Below are 14,869 nucleotides of genomic sequence, written 5' to 3' on the forward strand. Positions count from 1 at the left end.
TAAAATATTAAATTATATCTTTTATAAAATAAGTTCAACTACAGTTTTATTGCTACATAAAATCTTGAAATAATGTTGTTGGCAAAGCCTTACTTATTACATGTGTGTGTAATATATATGTGTACCTGTGTGGTATTAGATTCTGTGTATACCTGCTGGTTTTTTTCCCAGATATCTATATTTGTAATGAGAAATATTAGGAAAATAGTACTAGCAACTGTCAGCAGGCTCTTCATTGGAAGGTTATTATGCATGAATTTTAAAGAGTTAAGAATGTATAATTCATGGCCACTTGGTGGATTTTGCAAATCTCCCAGTTGTGTACAGTTGCTAATCTGTATGACATGATAGAAAACAAATCTTGGAAATACTTTCATTTAGGTTTGTGGCAATCAAGAAACTGCAGTTTTAATGCAACTTCTCTGTTTGATGTTTAGGAGAAAATCCTAGTCCTCTATTAAAAACATGAAACTGCCTGGGCTTCTTATAAATATTAATTTACCAAATATATAAAAGTCTGTGACATTTCCTTCAGTAGGAAGGATTAGATTTAATTTTACTTGCTTGTATAATAGCACATTGAAATGAATCACTATACATTGGCTTTTGTAGTTCTTTGCTTCATAAATTCTCTTTTAATATGTCATGTCTTTATCAGCACACAGGAAATAGGCACATCTAGTTTGCCAAAGTTAGTTCAGCCATCATTTCCTTAATAAATGATTTACATCAGTGTTAGCATGTAACGACTTGAACAACATTTTATAGGCTGTTGTACATTTTCAGTCCTGACATTTAAAAAAGCCACAGTTCTTATCTATGACATGTCTGTGTACTGATGCATGGGCTCTTTACCACTTTTGTAATCCTTATATAAAATTTATTGGCAGTAACTGCTATTACCCAGAGCATCTGTTTTGAAAGCTCTGTGTCTATCCACACTGACAGAGTCATTCGGAGGGGCTTTGTAACTTTCTGGGCGTTCTGCCACTGCTTCTGTCCCAACTTTGTCCCTGTTTGTATCAGCTGGTTAATGGTTGCTTGCTTGATGTTAACATGCTGATTTACATTATAATTACGAATGAGTAGGAATTTGTAAAGGAACTCAAAGTTCTTAAGTAACACAAAAATAATGCTGTTTTAAGTAAATTTCTAAAGATAAGTGTGTGTAAATATTAGAATATCAAACAGTTTATAGCCCACCTCTTTTGATGGAAAGCCTTATAATGGGTGTAGAGTGTTGCTGTTAGGTGAGCTTTGTGATAGCTGTGTTTGTATTACATCTTTAAGTGGAGGGACCTCACTTCCCTTGACTGTTTCATATGTTTTGGTGCAAGTTGTGACAGAGTCTGTGCCCACATACTGAGCTGTATAATGTAGATACCTCATGTTTGCCATCTATCTTATATGAAAGCACAACTATGTTTTCAGTCAGAATATCCTACATTTCTCTGTGAAATAAAATAACAATTTGGCAAATAGGGATATGAGGTGAAGGAAGAAAGGAGCTTAGTGGAAAAAAAAATTCTTCTTACCTCCTTGTCTCTTGGTTAATAACAGTAAATCACAGCAGATGTAAAGTACAGCTCAAAGAATACTATTCAGCTCTGCCTGTACTTCTGGTGATTTATCTGATTTATACAGTTGAAGGGTATGAGCTTCTTGCAATCAATACAAACAAAACATGGACAAATTTGATTTGGGACCAAGTGAGCTCTTCTCCTTTGGTGTAATTCTTGTTAGCTGAAGTTGGGCTGTGATACCCTGCAGTAAGCAAGAAAAACATTACTCCAATGAGGCTGATTTGGGGTTTCAAATAGGTGGTGTGTGGGCTGTAGCTATGAATCTGAAGAAACAGCATCAAAATTTGTCCCTACGCTTTCCTATAGTCCAATAAGCTACTCACGCTTTCACCATATTAGAAAGAAGTTTTAATGACTAATTATGTTCACTGGAGTAGGCAAAGAATGGAGTGGTGGTTGGGATGCAATTGTGGAACTCGCTGAATGGCAAAAAAATAGTTTGCTGATGCTTTACTTTTACATGTATTTTGCAGTGTCAATGTCTTGATGTTCTGCTAAGTTCCTTTTCTGAAAATACTTATCTTAATTAGTTATTATAGATAGAGTCTAATAGTCAGATTTCATTTTTTTTTAGTCATTTGTTGGTGAGCTAACATAAAACAGCTCAGAAACTCGTAACTGTGGCTGGGGTAATTAGTTACAAGTGAGAGATAACAAGCAATTTGAAAAGGCATCACAGGTTTTTCTCCACCTTTCTCATCTAAGAGTTATAAGGTACTTGATAAAAATTAGTGATAAAATTATATGACTGGAATCAAGCAGCATTTCTGTAATGAAGTGCAGGCATTTTATTAAATGTCATGTGGTCCAAGCTGGTGGTTTTTTTTCCCTGCTCCCTCTCTCCTGCAGTACAGGTCATTATCAAATGGATAGCAACCAAGGGTTAAAAAAGGAACTTTGCAATATAGCCATGAGCCTCAGCAAGCTCCAGGCTTCCCAGGATTTTGAGCTTAAGCTCTCAGCTGGCATCAGCCAATACAAACCAACATGTGGTTTTCCCAGTGTCAGTCAGACTGTACCCCTGTGAATATGATGAGAACAGCGTGGTCTCTCAGCGATAACCGATCCAGTTGCTTTCCAGAACCCAGACAGAACATTAGGGACTGTCCTGAAGTACCTGATACCTCATTATTTTTGTGGGGTTTTTAAATGAGAAATTGGGAAATGGGAAAATGCAGTTTCTTCTCAGATTATATGCTAAAAGGAGGTTAAATAGCCCACAGCCATTTATGAAGGCTCCAGTGGATCTGCATCTTACCCCAGATGTCCCAAGTCAAGACAAATGCCTTAGGCTGCTCATCTTCCTGGCTCTGAATCAACTAAAGGAAAATATATGGGTAGTAAAGGACAAAGGAAAAATCAAGTGAAGTATTTTTTCAGTAGTTTTTGTCTGCTTCAGGTGACACTAAACATAAATCACAAATAATTTCTGGCTTAAAAATTGAGAATATTGCAATAAAATACATAAAATTAGCCAACTTAGGGGAGGTAGTCATATTCTTATTATGAGATAAAAGTGCTAATAGAAAATAGGCTTCAAAGAAACCCTCTTCTTACATCAGAGAGGTATAATTTTGTTGTAGCACCTGTTTAGTTACAGTGAGTCTGAAGTGTTTTTCCTCACTTAGCACCGATACACGTATTTGGCCTTTCTGTACCTTCCAGCCAAAGGGGAAGCAGAGGGGAAGGGTCTCACAATGAAGTTCCATTGCAGGCTAGAAGTGGAAGGGTAGAGGCATGATGTATTATGGGTAAACTTTAGCCTGAGTGTAACTAAGCAAGGATGATCTGCAGGAATCTACTCAAGATGTTCTTGTTCTCAGAAACAGAGAAGTAAGCTGGGAATCCAAGACAAAGCATCCTGCTTGTTATCTGTATGAGAAACTTCTAGGAGTGGAAAAGCTGTAACGGGAATGCTACTTGAAGCTTAAACAAAAAATGAGCCATTGAAAAATGTTGAGTTCTTTGTGGTCAATCGGAATGGTGAATGTCTTCTGCCCTAATTTCTCATATTTCCTGCTGCTAGAAGAAAAAATGTCAAGCGAGGTGAGGTGTATTTATGTAGCCACAGTTGACATTTTTTAGAGTCATTAGATGGCATTTAGACCAGGATGACTGAAAATGCTATGGTGTATGCTTCTGAAGGAAACATCTTTGGCTTTGGCTTTTAAATCTGTGAATCAATGGGAAATTGAATAGATATTGGATTAAATTCTGAGTTTTGAAATGTTTGATATAAACACAGTGGGTGGCACTGGAGAAGAAATTAAGAGGACTGGAAGAGCTAGTTAGCCCAATAAGCTCTTTCTTTGGAGATTACTTTCTGTGCTCCACTATTGTGGGTTTTTCTTGGCGTCTCAGGTGTTGGTGGAATAGATGTCAGAAGTAACACTTTTTTGTATGGCAGCATGACTCAGAAAGGGAAGGAGAACCAAGAGGAGGTACAACAAATAGATTTCTGCTGTATTATGTAAATGTTGTCAATTATTTAAAAATAATTCCCCCTTCCTACTTCCCCTAGATGGAACTAAAATATTTTTGTTATGTTTGTTTGTTTCTCTGACAGAGTTATCATCGAACCAAAGGAGAATTTCTATCTTAAAGCCACTACAAGAAAGAAACACTGTAAAAGGTATTGGTTTTCTGTAGTTGCTCAACAAGTTTCTTGAGTATTTTGCTGCTTTGTAATTATTTATGTTCTTGAATCATTGCCCTTTATTTTTTTAAAGTTATCTTTACACCTCAGAAATTCATTGGTTTGCATGCTAATGAAAGCCTGCGAAGATTTGTTTTGAAATAGCAGTAGGATGGTTGAGGGGCAAAAGGAAGGCAATACCCATGATAAACCCTGAAACTGCACAACTAGGACAGAAACCTCTGTAATTCTATAACGTGTTGAGAACTGAGGCACCAGCGAGGGTAAAATCCAAGTGTTAGCTGAGGAAAACAGAAGTGACAATTTTCGTTTTTGTGACTTCATACTGTCTCTGATCAATGTGTCCCTTCTTCTGCCTTGGAAATCCTCATTTAGTTCCATTCTGTCTCTGACAGAGCAGGGAATGTCTCTTACTATGTGACTTCTTCCTACAGCTACATTTATAGCAGATGGACTCTTAAGTATTACTTTCCTATCCTGTTCTCAGCTTGTGCTCACACTTTCCTGAGCTTTTTTCTGCACCTGAGCAAGCTAGGAGAAAGGCTGTTATGTCTTGCATTTCACCCCTTTCTGCAGTAAGGGTCATACTCTCAAGTTGTGTCTTCCTCTCCCCATTTCCTCCCTGCCAGCTGTATCTTGAGATCAAAAGGCCAGTCTCCTGGTTGCTTAGAGGATGACCACAAATGTTTTCACTTGTTGTGAATTCCCCTCAGAATTCGGTTTGTCTGTCTTAAATCTGGGGGCTTGGTGGTGAATAATGGGATAAAATATTCAAGTACTTGGTTGTTTATTTTTCTGAAGTATTATTCCCTTCTGTTTTATTTTTCTCGAGGTAGGTGCATTATAGTGTTAACCAAGCATTCTTCTAAAATAAAACTCTGAATAACAAATATGATGTTACTGATTTTTATAAAGCTCTTTCCATTTTCACTTGGTTATTTTTAGATTAAACATTGTCCCTTTTATCTATATCAAAACTGAAAGTGTGTATAGCCCCTTGAATTTTAAAGCTGTTTGTAGGAAGGATTCTCAACAGAGTTTGCATAGAATTTACTGTCTGAGTTGGTTGCTTCTTACCTCTGTTACTTACATAGTCCTCATGAAATGAGTTAAGTGTGAGAAGCTGGAATATATTCCTATTTATACAGTGCAGGATTTTAATATAATAGAGGGAACTTGTTTTAAATGTTTGAGGTGATTAGACAGTTAAAATTATTTTTATGAGCAGCACAGTTATCAGCAGAAGGGTTATTAAAAAGGGATGCTTAAATAGAAAGTTGATTCTTGGAGCAGATCTTCAGTGATATGGAAGAAATATTTCCTGCTTCCAAATAACTGTAATTAAGTCATAAGTACATTCCTGGAAAGAAGAAATATTATTGATGGGTGATAAAAGCTAAAAAGGCAGTAATATTTAGTCAAAGATACTAAAGTATGATGGCCTTGGAAGGGATGAAGTCAGCATCTAACTACAGCTATCTGGAAGAAAATATTTGTCCTAAAGAAAATTGATAGTAACCCCCTAAATCCAATACTTTCCCAATTCCTACTGATCTTCAGATCAAGGTTAAGCTCAGCACAGAACATGAAGTTTAAATGTGGTAGTTGTCCATTTGAAATGGAGGCTTATGAGAAGGTCAAATTCTGAACAGGTTTTACAGGCAGGAAAAGGGGGAATCCGTGGATGTTGCCAGCTGCAAGGTTGTGGGGACCTCTGCCACCCTTTCAGCTGCACACAGAGCAGAAGGGAGACACCCTATCCCTGGGCCATGCTGGCAGCTGTAGGGCTGCTGACTGATAGGAGCTGCTTGACTGTGTATTTGGAGCCACTGATGTAAGAAACTTGCACAAAAATTTCCCTCACTGATAGGAGAAACAGTCACATTATCCTAGGTGAAGTTTTCCTAAAAGAGAAGTTCAGCCTGAAGGAAAGATCTACCAGGGAAAATTCAGCTCAAATGTTTAAATTTTGATTGAGCTGCAAGCCAATGAATAAAAAGCTCTTATAATAAAGATATGAATCTTCATTGTGAAAATTGCTTCTTGCAGTGCTGAACTAAAAATGTTTTTATATAAATATATGAATGTTACGCTTTGCAGGCTAAGCACAGCTCTGCTTCTCTGTTTCATGCAACTGAAGATCTAAAGAAGTAAATGCTTGAGTCTGGAGTGGGGTTACTATGGCATCTTGACTTACCCAATGATACGAACAAGACATGTCCTGAAGATTTTTCCCTGAAGGATATTTTGACTGTCAGTGTAACCCCAAAAAAGGCCATATACTTGGCTAATAGAACAGAAAATGCTTCTGAGTTACAAAGATTTCTGCTTTGAAGGTTCATCAGTGCCTTGCACCTGAAAACAGAGAAGTTAAACTGGCAGTTCTTGTGACATTGTTTTTGTCCCTCAATCAGGCAGCAATGCTCTGGAGTGGGACGTTTTTGGTACGTGTAACAAAGACAGTTCTGTTGGCAATGTTAGAGAGATGCTATGTGCCAAAATCCATCATACGGAATTGAGAGTCTCCAAGACTGTCATTGACATGTATCTGTTTTTCCTGTCTTTATAATTTTATGCATGAACTGGATTATTATTGAAGACATTAGATGATACTTTTATTTTGCTCAGATACTATTTATTACTTCTCAAATGTGTGTTTGCCTTATCGCACTAAAAAGCTGTGGTGTTCATCAGCACAAACTTGGATTGCATCCTAAACTTACAAGGGTAAAAAGAACTTGGGTTGCATTTTGAATTTACGGATGCTGAAATGGTGAAGGGTCTATCACTGCCATCTTTGCATCTGCACATACAGTTGCAGAAATCACAGAATGCCAGGTTGGAAGGGACCTCAAAGAAATCAGGTCTATAGTTTGTGTCTAATGGACCTCAGGCTTCCAAATTTACCTTGGTGCAAAAATTACTTGATTTAGAATGAGACAGATATTACTGGAGAGAATTAGAGCTAGTGAGCCTTGTTCTGTTTCTTCCCTTATTTTATATTGCTTTAATCTCCTCTTCATTGATACTGTTCCTGGTTTAAAGCAATGTAAGGTCAAAATCTGGTTGTTTTTAATGAGAGAGGTTGAAATACAGGAGACTAATGCAGTGGGTACGCAGTTGGTAAGCAGCTAATGCAATTAATTTGATTTAGTTGCTTCAAAAATTAAACATTAATATTGACTTTTTTTTCTTTCCTGTTTATACTAATGTTTTCAGTTCCCTGGTGGAGAGCAGAGGAGCCACACAAGCCACTACATTTGGCTGTGAGAATCAAACAGGACACACATTTAAAAAAACAGGAGAGGGTTTCTTGGTGTTTGTTTTGTTTTGTTTTGTTTTTTTCCCCTCCTGAAAACAGTAAGAAAACCAGAGGGAAAGTGCTTGCTCTGAACACTTCAGGACTGTGATGGTTTTTCTGCCTCGCAGTGCCTGTTTGTTTATAGGTGTAAGATGCTATGGGAGATACTTAGTATTTGATTCAGATATGTTAAGGGATCTCTTTTCTTTTGATCTATTTATTTGCATTAATCTTAAAAGTAGTAATTGGAAATGCCCTTATAAACTCTGAGATTGGAGCCCTATAATTAAGAAACATTCGTTATTACCCAAGAATATAGCTATACAGTTTTATTAGCCTTTCTTCTGTAATCTATGGATGTCATTTAGCTGTTCTTCTGAAACATAAAAGGAAATCTCTCAATAGCCTGAAATCAAATTATCTCTCAGTGTTAATCTACGTGTAAAACACCCAAGCCCATTTCTTTAAAGGAAAATAGTTTTGCTGATAAGAAAGCTGGACCGTGTGCTTTGGATACAAGAATTAAGTGGATTTTTTTTGTGTGTGTGCAGAGTACTATTTATAGCATCAATTAACTCCTCATGGTTGGGATAAGTCATTTGATACATCTGTTGCTGAGCTTAAACACTCACTGTTCTGAGTGGTCACAGTTGGATTTTTTAACTCTCCTCTCAAACCGTACTGTGAAATGACCATTTTCTTATTAATGGCAGTTAGCTGAAATACACTGTCTACTGACACCATTAGTTTAGCATTTGCAACAGATGAAGCAGGCTGTTGGTCTGCCTGACTGCATAGCTGACCTGATCTTAGTGGTTTGCCATTTGGTTATTTAATTTGTCTGTTTGAAGATAGCACAGTAATATCATTTCTGAAAGGCTGATTATGACCATCGGCAGGATTTTCCAGTCTTGCTGTATTATTCCAGTTACTCTGTTTTGCCAATGAGAAAGTGGTTTGGCTATGAAAATTGCTGCCTTCCCCACTGACTCTCTTGTTCCTGCATTTTGTGAAATGGAGATTTAATGCTTATAAATATATAGTAGTTCTCAACTACAGTTCTCCATACACAGTTTCAGACTGCATTCCTATCAGAAGCTTGTCTCTTAAAATGGAAGCCCTCTTACCAAAACTCAAAACACCTAGATGCTTAGAAAAATGAGGATACTTGTATATTGGTTGGTGAAATATTTTAAGTATTCTGTGGAAGTAATTGCATAAGGTTCTGGCAATTTGTTAGTGTGATTGGCTTATTTATGGCCAAATTGGATTGTATATTAATGAAGCCAAGCTTTAAAATACTAGAAGAACTAGGGAGTGAAGTTATGAACTATGCTGCTTTTCATCTTGATCTTTTTCTCATTAAAATAGCTCTGTTCTAAGAATAGCCATTGATTCTTGGTGCTGTGCCTGCAAGGGAGCCTCTACAGTAAGAAGCTGTTTCTGTTGAAAATGAGATCAGACCTGGTCCATCCACACAACCCTACACAGACAACAATGCATTGGTAGTTAATTTGATGCTTGATGTTGCATTCCCATAAGCTGCACTGCTGGAGGGGTTTTTCCTGGCTGCTTGAAAGACAAGATAATAGTGAAATGGTTATAGTGGGATTTTCTAGAAGTTTGCACAGATTGTCTAATTCTGCTCACAGAGGAAGCACAGTGGCTGAAGCATCAGTTGCTGTCAATGAGATTCATATTGAGGTGAGAGAAGTGGTAAAGCTTGGGATATAGAGCTTCTGCTAAAAGCAGCTGTGAGAATATTTGGAAACCTGAATATACATGAATCAGAAAGGGACCACAAAGTGCAATCTATTTTTAAGTAGAACTCTTTATTGATTTCAGTGGGGGAGACCTTTGACAAATCAATGATGAACAGCAGCTTTAGGATGCAACAGCGTGTGTTCTAGTGTGTTAAAGTGGTCAGCCTGTGAACTAATCAAGCTGGTAGCAATCATGTTTAGAAAGTTCCAAGGCAGAAGAAAAGGAGTCAGAGGTTTAAATGCAGCAAATTTACTATTCATATTCCAAAAGCACAGCAAAATTGTTCATTCTACCTTTAACTTCGACATGGCATTTTATTTTTATAGGAAGACAAGAAAAAAAGTTTCTGGCATATGTAAACATAGGCCTGTTCATTGTAATATGCAGTTTTAAGCCAGTGGAGTTGCTGAAATCTTAACAATATTCTGAATTTTCTATTAGATTTGTACACACCATTGAGTTCAGCTGGTTACTTCAGATGATCTTGAAGGTCTTTTCCTTCAAGTGATTCTGTGTGATTTAGAGTTGGCTTCTTAATTTGGAGGAGAGGAGAGTGGTGTTTCCCACATGCTACCCAGCTAAAGTAGATAAATAGAAATTAAGTTGTTCAAAACAATGATTCTCTTTATGTAGTGAATTAAATATTAATTATGCTAATATTTTTATGGCTGAGTTGACAGAATTAGCACTTATTGAGATAGAACAAAAGCAAAGGGTTTTTAACTGTTACATTCTAATAAAGCAGATGTGCACTAAAGTCAGAATTCAGCCAGCTCTACCTTGTTTAGTTTTTTTATATTTACAACATTTTTTAAAAACCCACCCATTATTCCTCATATGAAAATACATGGAGAGTGTTTGTTTACACAGAGAATTTACAGAGCACAGTGTGAATTTATAGACTATCACATACCCCATTAAACTTTAGTGTGGACACTTAGTAGGTGTGAGGTAACGTGATGCTACTTTGCTGTGTTGTTTTATGCTTAATTAACACAAACACTGATCTTTGAAGGCAGTGTGGCATAATCAGTGCTCTGAGATGAAAGACTTCAGTTTACTCAGTGTAGACAAGTCCTAGAGAGCAAGAGCTCTGCTTCAGAAAGGTGCTGTTATGCTGTTCTGGTCTATAATTTATAAATGTGAAGAAGAAATGGAATTTTATTTTAGTTGGATAAAACTAATCATAGGCTAAAACATTTACTGTAAAAATTGCCCTTGTAAAATATTTAAATTTGAAGTCTTAATACATTACTGAATTATTTATGCTATTATATGTATGCAGTTGTTATAAAGGTGTTCTGATGTCCTCTAATTTATTTTCCTTTTCATTTAGGAGTACAGTATAGCAATAGAAATGTATCTTATTACAGAAATAGAGCTACAGTATAATTAAAGCTCAGTAGGCACACTTTATCACCAAGCCCTGAATACACTGTATGAAATTTTGAATGGAAAACCCAAAAAATTCCTAGTAGCAAACTGCTGAAGTGAGGACTTCTTACTGAAGGGAAGCTGTAGAAAAATGACTGGTGTCATTTAAACATACACTGATTAATCCACAAGAGAGATTGTATTAGAGATAAGAACATTCCATATTATTTTTTACTGAGAACTGTATCTTTTGCAAGTTATTACAGCATGATTTCAGTGCTTTTAATTAAGAGGTTAGTTAAAGTATTAATTTTTTTAATAGACTGGGAACCATGATGGTAAGATTGGAGATGCTGTGGTGCTACTGACCAGAGGCAGATCTGTAGGGAGTGAAATGCTGGAACTGTATTGAACATGTGTGTGCCTGCATTCTTGTTTTGGTGTTGCCAAACCCAGATCATAACATGATATTCTGCAAATTTACTTGCCGAATTTATTTACTTCTACAAAAAGATTCCTACTGAATGATCAGATGAAATTTCCTACGGATGTAAAACCTCAAATATTACACATTTTTTCTGCAATAATAGAGCTGGTGAGCTGCAGTATTCATTGCTGTGTCCTTAAAACCAAAGTTCCTTCTCAAGTTTTCCTATTAGTGTTTCCTCTGCCCTTGTTCCTGCTCTAGTTTAGGCCTTGTTTCACAGACGGCTCTGTCCAAAGGAACAAAAAAACCTGACCAGCTTTTTTTGTTTCTTTTGACACCAACACAGTATGTGTGTCTGTGCCTATGAGAGAACTATATTGAAATAGCTTTCTTTGTGAATTCCTCATTGCTATTCATTGGTGGAGTTTGTCACGTAAGGGTCAAATTAGAACTCAGTCAACCAGAGCAGCAAGCAGAGGAGCCAGGCTTAAGATAGATTTCGCCATGAGGTCTGAGAAGGAGATTATTTGGAATTTGTTACATGTAATATAAGTATTTTTTATTTTACTTTCCAAAGTGTTGCTCTTTTGTCTGTAGGAAGTGAAATATTCTTAATTTATTCCCTCTGGTCATTTCCTCTAGAATTAGTCTTTTGCTCTGCCTCCTGACTTGAATCTTTGGGCATATTTTTGCACGGTTTTGTTGTATCTAATAAGTTCTGAGCACAGAAATTACTTCTGTTAGTTTAACAAAATGGAGTTTTTTGGTGTGATGGTTCCATGCCCTTTGAGATTGGATCCATGCAAGAAAGGATCAGATTTCTGGTAGTTTGGCTGAAACACAAGAAATTGTGTTTATGCTGGCTTCAGGAAGGCAGACAGTACCTGGTCAAGCGTAAAATCTTCTAGGGCAAAATTACTTTCTGAAAATGTTCTAAAACATTTGAACCAGCAAAGTGAGTTTGTACTGGCTCTGCAATTCATGCCATGTGGTTGCAGAATTTTTGATGTGGTAGGAGCTTAAAACTGGGTATGCTGCTTCATAGCACCATGCCTTTGCAAACTGGATCTGGTTCTGTACATTTTCCAGAAAAAAAGCAGGTATTAAATTTGCAGATGCTGACCCAGAGAGGCTTTGGTGCTACATGTTTTAAGACAAAACAGAGCAGAGATTTACAGAGCTACACAAACAACCTGATACCCAAAACTTACTTTCACGTGAGTTTTGTGGGGGATTAGGTTACAGACTGGCAGAACAAAGTGGCTGTAAACTGCTGTGCAGGGTGCATCTTTTAGGAATGAATGTACCCTCTCTAACAGGGATCTACAAAATGTTCTTGAGCCATATGGGGGGGTCAGACATTAAAAATAGGGCTGAAAGTTACATGCTTAAATAATATCTGAGAAAGTCATGTTAGATTTCTGTGTTTTAAAACATTTGGCTGTCCAGTTTTGTAGCATTCAAAATCCTCATTTCAGTCCAGAATTTTCCCCGATTCAGGACATTAAGTCTCATGAGAATATACAAATATTGATCACTCATAAATCAGATGAACTAGAGTGTTCAGTTTCTTTCTTTGGAGTCTCAGGATTGCTGTCTCTGAATATTGTTTGGTTTTCCCCCATGTTAAGAGGAAAACAGTATAATAAATAATTTATCCAACACAGCGAGGAGAATGTGAGATGACTGTGTACAGAAGAGGCTCCAATACCATATTAATTAACTGTTTTCTCTCTCTCTCTTGTAGCTGGCCTGCTTGAGGCTGCTCTCCTGCTTTGTCTGTACTTTTCTAGTTGTAGTGGGTGATGCCACAGCAGCTCTAACATTCAGACCCCAGTAATCAACTAGGTGTGTATTGCTTGGTTTTCTCTGCATGCTTTCTGATACTGCATGGGGAATGACAGTCATTTTATATTGCTGATCTCTTGTGGCACTTCAGGGTGAAAATATAATTAGCATGCATTATGCTTCAGCTCTATAGATTATTTAAGCTCCATTTTTTGCTTTTATTCTGGTAGTTTTCTTCGCCGTAGAAGCACATAGCTACTGTTCCCATGCATGCTTACAGGCATTAATTTTTGCTCCTACAGCTGCTGATGTGCTGAATGTACAAGCTTCTTTTTGCTTATCATAGTACCATCTCTTGTCATCAGGACCTAGTGGAATTGGGCTGAGAGAAAGCAACAGTGAGCCACCTATGCTCAGTAGTCAGACTATAGGATTCAAGAAATCTCCTGTGTAGCCCAAGAGCCACTTCCCTCTGCTGAGAGAAGCCTCTGGCACGTTCTATAGCTGACTGGTGGACACTGCTCTCTTCAATGCTCACCAGTACCTGATTATTTTAAGCAGGCAGAATATATTGAAAAGTGCAGGGGATTTAAGATTCTCCAGGACTGGTAGGATTTAGGTGCCCAAATCACAGACCTTGACCTGTCTTAATCTCAAGAGCTCTTTAAATACTTTTGGCTATCATCTACATCCTATATTAGCAAAATTAGTGTGCAGAGTTAACTCCCTTTTTTTGCAGAGCACCAAGAGTCCCTAGGCATGTCAGTGTTTCTAAGAGCATGAGCCCGAGGGGTCTTAACCCCCTATTGGGGACTTGATTTTCATCCCTATTGAGCACTTAAGCTGTATTGACTTACAGTAGGAGGACCCTGAATGCACTAATTCTTCATATAAACAGTCAGAAAAAACAGATCCGCTTACTTTGCTCTAACTCTAATGCAACACTAATATATTTAGAGTCACGTAGGCAGGAGAGAGATTTGCTGCTGTCAGCATAGCCTTTGACACTCTGTAGGCTGTGTTTAGAAGTGCAGCCTAAGGAATAATCTTTACCTGGCTTCTGTAGATCTAATATTTTCATTTATTTACACCCTTTTCAATACACTTTAATTTATTTACAAATGGTAGCAAATTGCAAGTGGCAGCCTGAGTAACTAACTCATGAGTCAGTACTTTTATTTTTCTCCTCTAGTCTAGACTGTGGATAATGTAAATTGTTGAAACCTGGGGCAAATGATTGGGAGCACAATCAACAGCAAGCATTTATCTTCTAATAAAATATTTGAAATGCAGAAGTCTGTCCAGGAGTTCTTAAAAGGCAGTTATTGGTCCTGCTATTTTTTCTGCATAGCATTTAGGATTTTTATGGTCACTAAATGTACATCTGAAAATTTATACAGTTTGTTTTCTGGCTGTGTTTTTCTTCGCAGAGGAAAAAGAAGCACAATATTTATGGCTGTAAGGAACATTATATTTTCTGCATGGAGATCTCTGTAGCTCTCTAGAGATTTGTACCATTTATAGAACCCAAATTTTCTAGTTTCTCTCATGTGTGGCATCAAGAGCTTATAGCACATTAAGGATTTTCTGAATGGGATCTTTGTCACGTTCTCAGAATGTGACTTGAAAGTTATATACCAGCTCAGTCATCAACTGTGACTTTTATTATTAAAGCTGTTACTGCTTCAGAATCTGTATTAGAGGTGGTGCTTCTTGATTTTTCATGCTGCTATTGGTAAGGCTTTTCCTTAGAACAGAAACTTGCATAATCTATTCTAAAGGGAACCTGTTTGGTTTAGGTTTAGTTTTATTGTGGGTTTTTTGTGCATTTATTTTTTGTTTGTGGTTTGTGTTCTTTTGTTTTCATTTGGTTACTCTAGTTTGTCTTCTTCTTCCTGCATCCCTACTTGATTCACTTTTTAAAGTTAAGACCATAGAAGTATCCAGTCTCCTGTGCCCCAACCCCCACCCCCCCC

Source organism: Chaetura pelagica, unplaced genomic scaffold (assembly GCF_000747805.2).
Source record: "Chaetura pelagica isolate M959 unplaced genomic scaffold, ChaPel_1.0 scaffold45, whole genome shotgun sequence".
Classification (NCBI taxonomy): domain Eukaryota; kingdom Metazoa; phylum Chordata; class Aves; order Apodiformes; family Apodidae; genus Chaetura; species Chaetura pelagica.